The sequence below is a fragment of the Arachis ipaensis genome, chromosome B6 (assembly GCF_059453495.1).
Source record: "Arachis ipaensis isolate K30076 ecotype BB chromosome B6, ASM5945349v1, whole genome shotgun sequence".
In the NCBI taxonomy this organism is placed as follows: domain Eukaryota; kingdom Viridiplantae; phylum Streptophyta; class Magnoliopsida; order Fabales; family Fabaceae; genus Arachis; species Arachis ipaensis.
This window is the reverse complement of record NC_142441.1, coordinates 101595001-101610000: the sequence shown is the minus strand read 5'-3', so window position 1 is coordinate 101610000 and position 15000 is coordinate 101595001. Positions and strand designations below refer to the sequence as shown.

Genomic DNA, 15000 nt, shown 5'->3' with positions numbered 1-15000 from the left:
GCAACGGAGGCAGGTCGCGTTGCCACGGTTGCTGGTGACGTTGCAACGGAGGCAGGGCGCGTTGCAACAGATGCTGGTGACGTTGCAACGGATGCTGGTGACGTTGCAACGGAGGCAGGGCGCGTTGCAACGTTGGCTGGGAGCGTTGCAACGGAGGCAGGGCGCTTTGCAACGTTGGCCGGGGGCATCGCAACGGAGGCAGGTCGCGTTGCCACGGTTGCTGGTGACGTTGCAACGGAGGCAGGGCGCGTTGCAACGTTGGCTGGGGGCGTTGCAACGGATGCTGGGGGCGTTGCAACGGATGCTGGGCGCGTTGCAACGTTGGCTGGGGGCAGTGCAACAGATGCTGGGGTCGGTGCAACGTTGGCCGTGCGCATTGCAACGGAGGTAGGGCGCGTTGCAACGGATGCTGGTGACGTTGCAACGGAGGCAGGGCGCGTTGCAACGTTGGCTGGGAGCGTTGCAACGGAGGCAGGGCGCGTTGCAACGTTGGCTGGGGGCGTTGCAACGGATGCTGGGGACGGTGCAACGTTGGCTGGGCGCGTTGCAACGGAGGCAGGGTGCGTTGCAACGGATGCTGGGTTAGGTGCATCGTTGGCTGGTTTCGTTGCAACGGAGGCACCCGCCGTTGCAACGATGGCTCGGAGCGTTGCAACGAAGGAGCCAAATTTTCATATCTCATAATTGGCTTGTGCATTTTTTCTAAAATTTTGAGGGAACCTTGGTAATATTATGTGAAGGCTGCACAAAAAAATCCAGGTCAAAAATCACACGTTTGCTCTGTTTTTCATTTTTTTTGAATTTCCGGCTTTCCGGGCGGTAAAAAAATCGGCAAAAAAAAAATCGGCACGGTGTAAATTCACCAAATTTGGGGGATGGAAAGATCATATTTTTCTAGAGGTAGTTGCAAAAAACGGCGTCAAAATTCGACCTCTAGAGCACTTTCCTTGAGTATGTCTCCTCACGGAAAAGGACGTCTACCCGTGGCACTTTGGTAATGGCTCGGCAGCCTATTATAGGGGGGAGGGGTGTCATGCTGCTGAAACTCGAGTTGCCCAAAGGCTTGCTGGGCGCAATGCCAGCAAGATGCACGTTGCCTTGCCATCCCCTAGGCACACTAGCAAGCACGTTGTGGTTGTGGTGTGCCGCCGGGCTCCCCCGCCCCCCACGGAGGCACCCGCCGTTGCAACGATGGCTCGGAGCGTTGCAACGGAGGAGCCAAATTTTCATATCTCAGAATTGGCTCGTGAATTTTTCGTGAAATTTTGAGGGAACCTTGGTAATATTATGTGAAGGCTGCACAAAAAAATCCAGGTCAAAAATCGCACGTTTGCTCCGTTTTTCATTTTTTTTTGAATTTCCGGCTTTCCGGGCGGTAAAAAAATCGGCAAAAAAAATCGGCACGGTGTAAATTCACCAAATTTGGGGAATGGAAAGATCTTATTTTTCTAGAGGTTGTTGCAAAAAACGGCGTCAAAATTCGACCTCTAGAGCACTTTCCTTGAGTATGTCTCCTCACGGAAAAGGACGTCTACCCGTGGCACTTTGGTAATGGCTCGGCAGCCTATTATAGGGGGGAGGGGTGTCATGCTGCTGAAACTCGAGTTGCCCAAAGGCTTGCTGGGCGCAATGCCAGCAAGATGCACGTTGCCTTGCCATCCCCTAGGCACACTAGCAAGCACGTTGTGGTTGTGGTGTGCCCCCGGGCTCCCCCGCCCCCACGGAGGCACCCGCCGTTGCAACGATGGCTCGGAGCGTTGCAACGGAGGAGCCAAATTTTCATATCTCAGAATTGGCTCGTTCATTTTTCGTGAAATTTTGAGGGAACCTTGGTAATATTATGTGAAGGCTGCACAAAAAAATCCAGGTCAAAAATCGCACGTTTGCTCCGTTTTTCATTTTTTTTGAATTTCCGGCTTTCCGGGAGGTAAAAAAATCGGCAAAAAAAATTGGCACGGTGTAAATTCACCAAATTTGGGGGATGGAAAGATCTTATTTTTCTAGAGGTTGTTGCAAAAAATGGCGTCAAAATTCGACCTCTAGAGCACTTTCCTTGAGTATGTCTCCTCACGGAAAAGGACGTCTACCCGTGGCACTTTGGTAATGGCTCGGCAGCCTATTATAGGGGGGAGGGGTGTCATGCTGCTGAAACTCGAGTTGCCCAAAGGCTTGCTGGGCGCAATGCCAGCAAGATGCACGTTCCCTTGCCATCCCCTAGGCACACTAGCAAGCACGTTGTGGTTGTGGTGTGCCGCCGGGCTCCCCCGCCCCCCACGGAGGCACCCGCCGTTGCAACGATGGCTCGGAGCGTTGCAACGGAGGAGCCAAATTTTCATATCTCAGAATTGGCTCGTGCATTTTTCGTGAAATTTTGAGGGAACCTTGGTAATATTATGTGAAGGCTGCACAAAAAAATCCAGGTCAAAAATTGCAGGTTTGCTCCGTTTTTCATTTTTTTTAAATTTTCGGCATTCCGGGCGGTAAAAAAATCGTCAAAAAAAATCCACATGGTGTAAATTCACCAAATTTGGAGGATGGAAAGATCTTATTTTTCTAGAGGTTGTTGCAAAAAACGGCGTCAAAATTCGACCTCTAGAGCACTTTCCTTTAGTATGTCTCCTCACGGAAAAGGATGTCTACCCGTGGCACTTTGGTAATGGCTCGGCAGCCTATTATAGGGGGGAGGGGTGTCGTGCTGCTGAAACTCGAGTTGCCCAAAGGCTTGCTGGGCGCAATGCCAGCAAGATGCACGTTGCCTTGCCATCCCCTAGGCACACTAGCAAGCACGTTGTGGTTGTGGTGTGCCGCCGGGGTCCCCCGCCCCGGGTCCAAGGTCGAGCACGGGCGTCAGGCTGCTGCGAACCCCGATCACCGAAGGACCAACAAGAAGGGAAACACGTCCGTGCACGGCCCACCTAGGCACCACCTAGGGAGCATGGCGTGGTGGAGTTGTGCCTTGGGCACACGCTCGGGGCAACACCTTGTGCTCGGCCCAGGACTAGGGGGATCATCCCAAGTCCGAGCACGACGTGGGAACGGCGGGCGGCCTGTGCGCCCCCGCGAGGGGCAACGCGGCTTGCGCAGCCCGACGCTTGGCCAGGCCTAGTGTGGCGCACGACGCGGATGATGGATATGCGTGCGGCAGCGGGTGTCGTGGGCAGGGGGCAACGCGACGTGCTCGTCCCAGCACTTTGAGGGGGCACGTTGCGAAAGACGGTTACCTGTTCGTGTCCACTCCCGAGGGGCAACGTGTCGTGCTCGCCCTACGTCTAGGGTCGACGTACGACGGTGCCCGATGCGGTGTGGGTTGGGCGTGTTGCTTAAGACGGTGCGGCTGTTCGGCTATCGCCCGAAGCACCTCACGCATCTGGCTGTCCCTTGAATGTTCTTCGTCGCTTCCCCCGAACCCTGCCCAGCGGTGATGCGCATAAACTAGTTATGCTACGATTTAGGAAATTGCACGATCGGCAAAATTCCTTCCGGCAAGTGCACCGGTTATCGTCGTCAAGTAAAAACTCACAATAGAGTGAGGTCGAATCCCACAAGGATTGGTTGATTGAGCAATTCGGATTAGAAGTGTGTTCTAGTTGAGCGGAATCAAGAATTGAGATGAGAATTGCGGAATGTAAAATTGGCGGGAAAAGTAAATGACAAGAAAATTTAATGGCTGAATCTTAAATTGCATGAATTAAAGAGCAGAATGTAAATTGCTGAAATTAAAAGGGAATGGGGGTGATTGCAAGAATTGAATTGCTGAATGTAAAGAGAAAGTGGAAATCAGAAATGGGGAATTCATTGGGTTTAGGAGATATTGAAATCTCCGAATCAAAACATGTATATCTCTTCCTCAACCAATGCATTCATTGAATTTTGCTTGGCAATCTTATATGATTGGATCCCAATTCCTTGGCTCACCAATGCTCTCTAAAAACAAACAAATTCCCAATCCCTTGGTTTAAATGTTCATAAGAAGAGATGATGCTTGATCACTGATTATACCACACAATTTCATGAACCACAATTTGGTAGGATTACATGTCACAATATCCATCCAAACCCCAATCCAATCCACTGTGAGAAAGCTTCTCTAGCATGAATCCTCCATTCCTTTCCCAAGGCTCCGAAGGATTCCAAGTATGAGTAGTTTCTTTCCCAAGACAACTACTCAATGGAATTAGATCGAGAAGCTTTCTAACAAAATTCAAGAGAAAAGATTGAAGAAGAAGATAAACTATTATTGATTCATTGAATTACAATAGAGCTCCCTAACCCAATGAAAGGGGGTTTAGTGAATCATAGCTCTGAATTCAATTACAAAGAAAAGGAAAACTAGCTAAAAGTGAAAGTAAAAGTCCCCTCTAACTTAACTTCTATCCTATTTATACACTTTCTATATTGAGCTTCAGTTGTGCTTCTTGGGCTTTGAGGCCTCTCCTTGCTTTCCTTTTGCCTTGGGTTTATGATCCATAATCTTGATGAGGTTGTTGATCCAAATCCTGTAACATTTATTGAGCCAACTTAGTGATAATCAAATAATGACACATGACTCAATAAATTGAGATTTCAAACTCATCAATCCTTCAGGCCCAATCCCATAAACCATGATATTCAATTGGGTTTCATACCAAAGTAAGTTTAAGTTAATAATTGTGCTCAAAGACTAACTTAAATCACAATATTTTTGGCCCAGAAACCTTTTTCAAGAGTGGCGTTTAAGTTGTAGTTTAAGCTTAAACTGCAACTTAAACGCCAGACACTTCCAGTGAGGCCATTTGTAGAAGCACGTTTAAGCTTCAGTTAAGGTTAAACTGAAGCTTAAACGTGGAAATGGAAGAAGGTAGCCCTGGAGAGTCATGTAGTCGAACACGTTTAAGCTTTAGTTTAAGGTTAAACTGAAGCTTAAACGTGGAGATAGGAAGGGCAGCCCTGGAGGTCGAACACGTTTAACCTCCAGTTTGAGGTCAAACTGGAGGTTAAACGTGGAAAAGGGTGGAGGCATACTGGAGGTCGAACACGTTTAACCTCCAGTTTGAGGTCAAACTGGAGGTTAAACGTGGAAGCTTAGAATGGTGGCCCTGGAGGTGTCGAACACGTTTAACCTCCAGTTTGGGGTCAAACTGGAGGTTAAACGTGGAGATGGAGAGAGCAACCCTGGAGTAGAAAAGCTATCGAACACGTTTAAGCTCCAGTTTGAGTCAAACTGGAGCTTAAACGTGGAATGGCTCCCTGGTACTCTTCCTGGTTCTGGCGTTTAACCTCCAGTTTGAGGTCAAACTGGAGGTTAAACGTGGAACTCCTCCCTGGGTGGCATACTCATTCTGGCGTTTAACCTCCAGTTTGAGGTCAAACTGGAGGTTAAACGTGGAATGCTTCTTTAGTGAGGCTTATCATTCTGGCGTTTAACCTCCAGTTTGAGGTCAAACTGGAGGTTAAACTTCAATCCCAGCATTTCTTATCCTTCATGATTTTGGCGTTTAAGCTCCAGTTTAGGCTTAAACTGGAACTTAAACTCCACATGTGATGTTCAAGCTTCCTTTATTGATTTTGTTGCTTCCTTGCTTAGCCTCTTCTTCCCTGAAATCATCCAAACAATTACATCAAAGTCTTGCAAAATTTCATGAGAAATCTTTCATTCATAGCATTTAAGTAATATAGCTAAAACTCATGGAATTTGCATCAAAATCATATTGTTTGGATGGTTCATTACTTTGTTCTTCATTTAACCATTTTTGGTTACTTTAAGCTCAAGAAAATGCATAAAACAACTAAAACTAACAGAAAAATGCTAGTGAAACTAGCCTAAGATGCCTTGGCATCACAACACCAAACTTAATACTTGCTTGTCCCTAAGCAAGTCCTGAGTTATTTGAGAAGAAAGTATGAAACAGAAAGCAATTAGATTGGCTATATTAGCAAGCATTTGAAGTTCATCAGAAGGGTTTTATGCAGAAAGTTGCAGCATCACTTTTTCATACTTATCAGGTAGGATTATCACTTTTTCGTTGCATCCATCAAAAATTGCTATGGCCTCTTGTTATTCTTATGTCTTTGGCACTTTTCTCTTCTTTGTTTTTCTTTTCTTTTTCTTAGAGCTTCTTTTGCTCCTTGTTTGCTTAGTGTCATGTGTTGCACAAGCCTTTGGCATTTTCTTTTTCTTATCAGTGCACTACACATATCCACTTTAGGCATTTTAGTTCACATTTCTTCTTGAGACATTGGTGCCCAGCACCTCTTTGTGTGACTAAATGTTTTGTATTTAGGTTGCTCTTGATAATGGACTTTTGGTTGATAATCCCGGGTTAGTTAACCCAAGTTACCAAGTGTTGAAACACTCCTCAGAACCTATTCATCCAAGCATATCCTTAATACATAAACACCACAGGCATTTGTCTCAGAAGTTCAAACCATTGGTACCTAGCTTATTTTCTCAATTTTTTTGCTTTTTGGTTGCCTTTTTCCGTGGCTTTTTCTTTTTCTTTTTCTTTCTTTTTCATGGCCAAAGACATTTATTCATCAAGATCCATAGACAATTTTTACTTTCTACATAAAAAATGATAATTCGACACTCTAATTTTAGTGATCTGACTAAACAATCAAGCATGCATACCACCACTTAATTCTACTTGATTTGTCACTAATTTAGCCAAGTTACTTTTGTTCAAACTTTTCTTTTATTTTTGGAAACAGAACAAGCATGGCACGCACTTGTTTAAGAAGGTGAAGTTATATCCAAACATCTAGGCATTCACTTTATTCAAAGCAATTAACAAACACACATACTAAAAAAACTACACATTCCAGAAAGATTCAACATTTACAGTTTAAACCAGAACACGCATGCTTTTGTTTGCCCTTTTTAAAGAATTAGCAAGGAACAATACCACCTTGTGAAATTCCTTGTTTTCTCTTTGTTGTCAGGAAACAATTTGATTTCTCCTTCTTCTTCCTAAATGTTGCTTCATGCTTTAAGGTTCTTGTTTCCTTTCCTGCAAAGAGTGATGAAGTTGCTTGCTTCTCAAGCACTTGAGTGGTCAGCTCAACTATGTGTGGGTAAGTATCGGATTCTTAGATTGGTGTGTGAACACCAAACTTAGTCTCCCACTTACTTCTCTCTGTTCTTTGAATCCTTGAGTTATCTTGGAATGATGTTGCTACTAAGGGTTTTAAGCATTTCTGTGACTGCTTAGAATAGTTGTTCCTTTCATATAATTCAAAGGTTGTTGTGTTCAGTTGATCTTTATGGTGGAACACCAAACTTAGAGTCACACATTCCCCTTTGACTTATTGATCCATGAATTCATTGTTTGGTGTGAAACACCAAACTTAATTCTTTGCAATGCACAGAAACTACTTTACCCTTTTTATTGAAACAAATAAAAGAAACAGCAACAAGGTATTACCTCAGGTTGGGTTGCCTCCCAACAAGCGCTTCTTTAACGTCATTAGCTTGACGGTCAGCTTCCTCAGTTGAGGTGATATTTAACTTTGTCCTTCTCCTCCACATCTCCCAAGTAATGTTTGAGTCTTTGACCGTTAACAACGAAGGTTCGTTGTGACTTTTCTTCCATGATTTCTACTTGTCCATAATTGGAGACCTTGGTGACAAGGAATGGTCCAGACCACCTTGATTTTAGCTTCCCTGGAAATAGCTTCAGCCTAGAATTGTAGAGCAATACTTTTTGCCCTTCTTCAAATTTCCTTGGGGCTATGTTGCTGTCATGCTTCTTCTTTGCTCTTTCTTTGTAAATTTTGGCATTCTCATAGGCTTCCGCTCTGAATTCTTCCAACTCTTGAATTTGCAACATCCTTCTTTCTCCAGCAGCTTTGTTGTCCAAGTTCAGAAGTTTCAAGGCCCAGTATGCCTTGTGCTCCAACTCCAGTGGCAGATGGCAAGCTTTTCCATATACTAGTTGGTAAGGAGACATTCCAATTGGTGTTTTGAAAGCTGTCCTATATGCCCAAAGAGCATCATCTAGCTTAATCGACCAGTCCTTTCTCGAAGTTCCCACAGTTTTTTCCAGGATTCTTTTGAGTTCTCTGTTAGATATTTCGGCTTGCCCACTTGTCTGTGGATGGTATGGTGTGGCTACCCTGTGTTTGACTCCATATTTTAGGAGCAATGCCTCTAATGGTTTGTTGCAAAAGTGGCTTCCTCCATCACTGATGATTGCTCTTGGAACCCCAAAACGGCAAAAAATGTGTTTTCTGAGGAAGTTCATGACTACCTTATTATCATTGGTTGGAGTTGCTATTGCTTCAACCCATTTAGAGACATAGTCTACTGCCACAAGAATGTAATTATTTGAGTATGAGGAGGGAAAGGGTCCCATGAAATCTATCCCCCATACATCAAACAATTCAAGTTCCAGAATGAATTGTTGTGGCATTTCATTTCTTCTTGGCAGGTTCCCAGCTTTCTGGCATTCATGGCAGTGCTTCACTAATTCTTTTGCATCTTTGAAGATAGTAGGCCAATAAAAACCACACTGCAACACCTTAGCTGCTGTTCTTTCTCCTGCAAAGTGCCCTCCATAAGTGGAGCCATGGCAGTCCCATAAAACTTCCCTTCCTTCTTCCTCGGATATGCATCTTCTGAGTATGCCATCGGAACATTTTTTGAACAAGTATGGTTCGTCCCAGATGAAGTATTTGGCATCATTTACCAATTTCTTCCTTTGATGTTTGTTAAATTCCAAAGGTAAACTCCCAGTGGCCTTGAAGTTTGCTATGTCTGCAAACCAGGGTGCTTTGTGAATTATCATGAGTTGTTCATCAGGAAAGCACTCATTTACATGTGTGCTTTGTGTGCTTCCTTCTTCACATGGTATCCTTGATAAATGATCTGCCACCTTGTTTTCTACACCCTTCTTGTCTTTGATTTCAATGTCAAATTCCTGCAACAAAAGAACCCATCTAATAAGTCTCGGTTTAGATTCTTGTTTAGCAAGCAAATATTTTAAAGCTGAATGATCAGTGAAGACAATGACTTTAGATCCAATGAGATAAGACCTAAATTTTTCAAATGCAAAGACTATTGCCAAGAGTTCTTTTTCAGTGGTTGTGTAATTCCTTTGGTTAGCATTCAAGACTTTACTGGCATAATAAATCACATGTACCAAATTGTCTTTCCTTTGTCCTAACACTGCCCCAATAGCAAGGTCTGATGCATCACACATCAGTTCAAACGGTAAGTTCCAATCAGGTGGGGCAATGATAGGTGCAGAGGAAAGTTTTTGCTTCAAAAGTTCATAGGCTAGCATGCAATTTTTATCAAATACAAAGGGTGTATCAGAGACAAGCAAGTTACTCAAAGGTTTGGCTATTTTAGAAAAGTCTCTAATAAACCTTCTGTAAAAACCAGCGTGACCCAAAAAGCTCCTAACTGCCTTGACATTACTTGGTGGAGGTAGTTTTTCAATGATTTCCACCTTAGCTCTGTCCACCTCCATGCCTCTATTAGAGATTTTGTGGCCAAGGACTATTCCTTCTGTGACCATGAAATGACACTTTTCCCAGTTTAATACTAGGTTAGTCTCTTGACACCTCTTAAGCACCAAGGCAAGGTGGTGTAGGCAGCTGGGAAAAGAATCCCCAAACACAGAAAAATCGTCCATGAAGACCTCAATAAATTTTTCAATCATGTCCGAAAAGATGGACAGCATGCATCTTTGGAAAGTGGCAGGTGCATTGCACAATCCAAAGGGCATGCGTCTATAAGCAAAAACTCCATATGGACAAACAAATGATGTTTTCTCTTGATCACTAGGATCAACTACTATTTGGTTGTAGCCCGAATATCCATCCAAGAAGCAATAGTAAGCATGTCCGGCAAGCCTTTCAAGCATCTGATCCATGAATGGGAGTGGGAAATGATCTTTTCTGGTGGCTTCATTGAGCTTCCTGTAGTCTATGCACATCCTCCACCCAGTAACGGTTCTTGTGGGTATGAGTTCGTTCTTCTCATTTGGCACCACCGTTATGCCACCTTTCTTGGGAACTACATGGATGGGACTAACCCATGGGCTATCAGAAATGGGGTAGATTACCCCTGCCTGCCATAACTTCCTCACTTCCTTTTGTACCACTTCTTTCATGACGGGATTCAATCTTCTCTGAGCTTGAATGGAGGGTCTAGCATCTTCTTCTAACAAGATTTTATGCATGCATATGGATGAACTTATCCCCTTCAAATCAGCTAGGGTCCATCCAATGGCATCTTGATGAGTTTACAGCACCTTGATCAATTCTTCTTCTTGTTCTTGGCTCAAGGCCGAGCTAATGATAACAGGGTGACTCTCATCACTACCCAAGTATGCATACTTGAGATTAGGGGGCAATGCTTTGAGCTCAGGTTTTGGTGCTTCCTTTTCTTCTTTCACTTTCTCTGGCCTGCTTAGCATGGTTGTGTCAGCACCCTTGATATCACTAACTTCAATATCCTTGATGAACTCCTCCTCTGCCACTTCCTTTATTGTTTCCTCAAAAGTTTCTTGTACTGCAATGTCCACTACATCAACCCTCATGCATTCCCTTAGTGATTCTGATGGATAGCTCATTGCCTTGAATACATTAAACACCAATTTCTCATCATGGAGTCTAAGAGTGAGTTCACCCTTTTGTACATCTATGATGGCTCCAGCAGTAGCTAGGAAGGGTCTTCCCAGGATTATTGAAGCTTTGGCTTCTTCCTCCATATCTAACACCACAAAATCAGCAGGAAATATAAATTCTCCCACTTTCACCAACAAATCCTCAACTAACCCATGAGGGAATTTAAAAGTTCGATCTGCCAATTGGAGGGCCATTCTTGTTGGTTTGGCTTCTTCAATCTTCATTCTTCTCATCATTGTTAGCGACATCAAATTGATGCTGGCCCCTAAATCACACAAGGCCTTCTCCACCATGACTTCTCCTATAATACAGGGGATTTGGAAACTGCCTGGGTCCTTCAATTTCTGAGGCAATTTGTGCTGAATGATGGCACTGCATTCTTCAGTTAACAACACAGTTTCCTCATTTCTCCAGCTTCTCTTCTTGGTCATCAATTCTTTTAAGAATTTTGCATAGAGTGGCATTTGCTCTATTGCCTCAGCAAAGGGAATGTTGATTTGAAGCTTCTTGAAAATCTCCAAGAACCTGGAGAATTGGCCATCCTTTTCACTTTTCATCAAACGTTGAGGATAAGGTGCTTTAGGTGTGTAAGGCTTCAAGACCTCTTTTTCTTTTTCTTTTGCTGCAAACGGTGTAACAGATTGTCCTTGTTCTTTGTCTTTCGCATTTTCCTTTGCTTCATCCTCTGTGGTTTCCCTTGAAATCTCCTTTAGATTCTTTCCACTTCTGAGGGTTATGGCCTTACATTCCTCCCTTGCAATAGCCTTGGCAGCATGAGAACCGCTTGTCCCAGGGGCTTGCTTAGTCAAATACAAAATTTGATTTTCTAGCTTCTGGATGGCAGCTCCTTGGTTTTGCAAGTTAGAATTTACTTCTTCCTTAAAAGCTTTCAATTCAATTATGTCTTGGCTCATGGTTGCAAGCATTCCTTCTATCCGGTTTAATTGATCTTGAAATTGTTGGTTCGGATTAGGTTGGGTATGTTGATTATTCTGGCCATGATATGATGGTTGGGGGTAAGTGTTTTGTGTGGCTTGGTATGATCTTTGGTTGGAGTTTTGGTATGTGGAATTGTTATGTTGGTTGTGGTTGTAAGGTTTGTGGTTTTGTGGTTGGATTTGTTGGTTTCCCCACCCAAAGTTTGGGTGGTTTCTCCAGCCTGGGTTGTAAGTGTTGGAATGTGGATCATATGATTGCCTTTGTTGGTTTCCCACATAGTTAACCTCATCCCAATCATCTCCTTCAATGCCTACTTCCTCTTGATCTTGTGTGTGTATTGCAGCCACTTGCTTTGTTTCTAATTGCCTGGTAAGCTCTGCTAGTTGCTTGGCAAACACCTTGTTTTGGGCTAGAATTGTATCAACCTGGTTCAGCTCCATTACTCCCTTAGTGTTGTGCCTTTCTGATGCATAGTAGTACTCATTCTCAGCCACTGTCTCGATCACTTCAATGGCTTCTTCCACAGTCTTTTTCTTGTTCAATGAACCTCCTGATGAATGGTCTACAGCCTTCCTTGATTCATAAGAAAGCCCATCATAGAAGATGTGCAATTGCACCCAATCATGGAACATGTTTGGTGGGCATTTCCTTGTCAAGTCCTTGAATCTCTCCCATGCCTCGTAGAGAGTTTCACCATCTTGTTGTCTAAAAGTCTGAACCTTAGATCGAAGCCTATTGACCTTTTGTGGAGGGTAGAAACGTGCCAGAAACTTGCTTTCCACCTCATCCCATGTTGTTAGACTCCCCCTTGGGAATGATTCCAGCCACTTAGCTGCTTTGTCCCTAAGTGAAAATGGGAATAAAAGCAGTTTATAGGCATCTTCCTGGACTCCATTGGACTTCACAGTGTCACAAATTCTCAGGAATTTTGTGAGATGTTGGTTTGGGTCTTCATTAGCACCTCCTCCAAAAGAACAATGATTCTCCACAAGTGATATTAGCTGTGGCTTGAGCTCAAAATTGTTGGCCTGAATGGGTGGTTTCTGGATGCTACTACCACAATTCCCAGAGGTTGGGTTTATGTATGAGCTAAGAACCCTCCTCTCAGGAATGGCATTGTTTCCATCAGCTCTCTCATGGTTGTGAACTTCTCTATCCATGTTGAGATCTAGAGCTTCCTCAAAATTGTCCTCAGATTCTCCTTCAGATTCCTCTTCTCCCACTACTCTCTTCCCTCTTGCTTCCCTTCTAAGTCTATGAAGGGTCCTCTCTGGTTCGGTATATGGAGGAGTTGATGTCTCTCCTCTCCTACCTGTCATACAAGAACACAGCTCAAACACAAACAAGTGAAATACTCTTGGTTAATGGAAGAGTATGGTTAGCTCAATTGAGGAATTAATTCAAACAGTTAGTGAGTCAGTGAGTTAGTTGCATGAGTTTAAAGGCATAAAGAAGGAAAGCATGTAACCAAGTGCAGAAATTAAAATTCAACAAGTATCTTGAACAGAATTAACAAAGCAAGAGAAAATTGCTCAATCTAGTTAGCTTCCAATTTGAGAATTGTCAATCGAAAACCAATCCCCGGCAACGGCGCCATAAACTTGATGCGCATAAACTAGTTATGCTACGATTTAGGAAATTGCACGATCGGCAAAATTCCTTCCGGCAAGTGCACCGGTTATCGTCGTCAAGTAAAAACTCACAATAGAGTGAGGTCGAATCCCACAAGGATTGGTTGATTGAGCAATTCGGATTAGAAGTGTGTTCTAGTTGAGCGGAATCAAGAATTGAGATGAGAATTGCGGAATGTAAAATTGGCGGGAAAAGTAAATGACAAGAAAATTTAATGGCTGAATCTTAAATTGCATGAATTAAAGAGCAGAATGTAAATTGCTGAAATTAAAAGGGAATGGGGGTGATTGCAAGAATTGAATTGCTGAATGTAAAGAGAAAGTGGAAATCAGAAATGGGGAATTCATTGGGTTTAGGAGATATTGAAATCTCCGAATCAAAACATGTATATCTCTTCCTCAACCAATGCATTCATTGAATTTTGCTTGGCAATCTTATATGATTGGATCCCAATTCCTTGGCTCACCAATGCTCTCTAAAAACAAACAAATTCCCAATCCCTTGGTTTAAATGTTCATAAGAAGAGATGATGCTTGATCACTGATTATACCACACAATTTCATGAACCACAATTTGGTAGGATTACATGTCACAATATCCATCCAAACCCCAATCCAATCCACTGTGAGAAAGCTTCTCTAGCATGAATCCTCCATTCCTTTCCCAAGGCTCCGAAGGATTCCAAGTATGAGTAGTTTCTTTCCCAAGACAACTACTCAATGGAATTAGATCGAGAAGCTTTCTAACAAAATTCAAGAGAAAAGATTGAAGAAGAAGATAAACTATTATTGATTCATTGAATTACAATAGAGCTCCCTAACCCAATGAAAGGGGGTTTAGTGAATCATAGCTCTGAATTCAATTACAAAGAAAAGGAAAACTAGCTAAAAGTGAAAGTAAAAGTCCCCTCTAACTTAACTTCTATCCTATTTATACACTTTCTATATTGAGCTTCAGTTGTGCTTCTTGGGCTTTGAGGCCTCTCCTTGCTTTCCTTTTGCCTTGGGTTTATGATCCATAATCTTGATGAGGTTGTTGATCCAAATCCTGTAACATTTATTGAGCCAACTTAGTGATAATCAAATAATGACACATGACTCAATAAATTGAGATTTCAAACTCATCAATCCTTCAGGCCCAATCCCATAAACCATGATATTCAATTGGGTTTCATACCAAAGTAAGTTTAAGTTAATAATTGTGCTCAAAGACTAACTTAAATCACAATATTTTTGGCCCAGAAACCTTTTTCAAGAGTGGCGTTTAAGTTGTAGTTTAAGCTTAAACTGCAACTTAAACGCCAGACACTTCCAGTGAGGCCATTTGTAGAAGCACGTTTAAGCTTCAGTTAAGGTTAAACTGAAGCTTAAACGTGGAAATGGAAGAAGGTAGCCCTGGAGAGTCATGTAGTCGAACACGTTTAAGCTTCAGTTTAAGGTTAAACTGAAGCTTAAACGTGGAGATAGGAAGGGCAGCCCTGGAGGTCGAACACGTTTAACCTCCAGTTTGAGGTCAAACTGGAGGTTAAACGTGGAAAAGGGTGGAGGCATACTGGAGGTCGAACACGTTTAACCTCCAGTTTGAGGTCAAACTGGAGGTTAAACGTGGAAGCTTAGAATGGTGGCCCTGGAGGTGTCGAACACGTTTAACCTCCAGTTTGGGGTCAAACTGGAGGTTAAACGTGGAGATGGAGAGAGCAACCCTGGAGTAGAAAAGCTATCGAACACGTTTAAGCTCCAGTTTGAGTCAAACTGGAGCTTAAACGTGGAATGGCTCCCTGGTACTCTTCCTGGTTCTGGCGTTTAACCTCCAGTTTGA

At 43.2% G+C, this 15000-nt stretch overlaps 1 non-coding gene across 1 annotated transcript; it reads left to right on the top strand.

The window, feature by feature from the left end:
• Positions 1-12180: 12180 nt before the first annotated feature.
• Positions 12181-12284, top strand: LOC148562056 (small nucleolar RNA R71). The gene has a single exon (XR_015886657.1). It is a non-coding gene; the product is annotated as a small nucleolar RNA R71 (small nucleolar RNA).
• The last annotated feature ends 2716 nt before the right edge of the window (positions 12285-15000 follow it).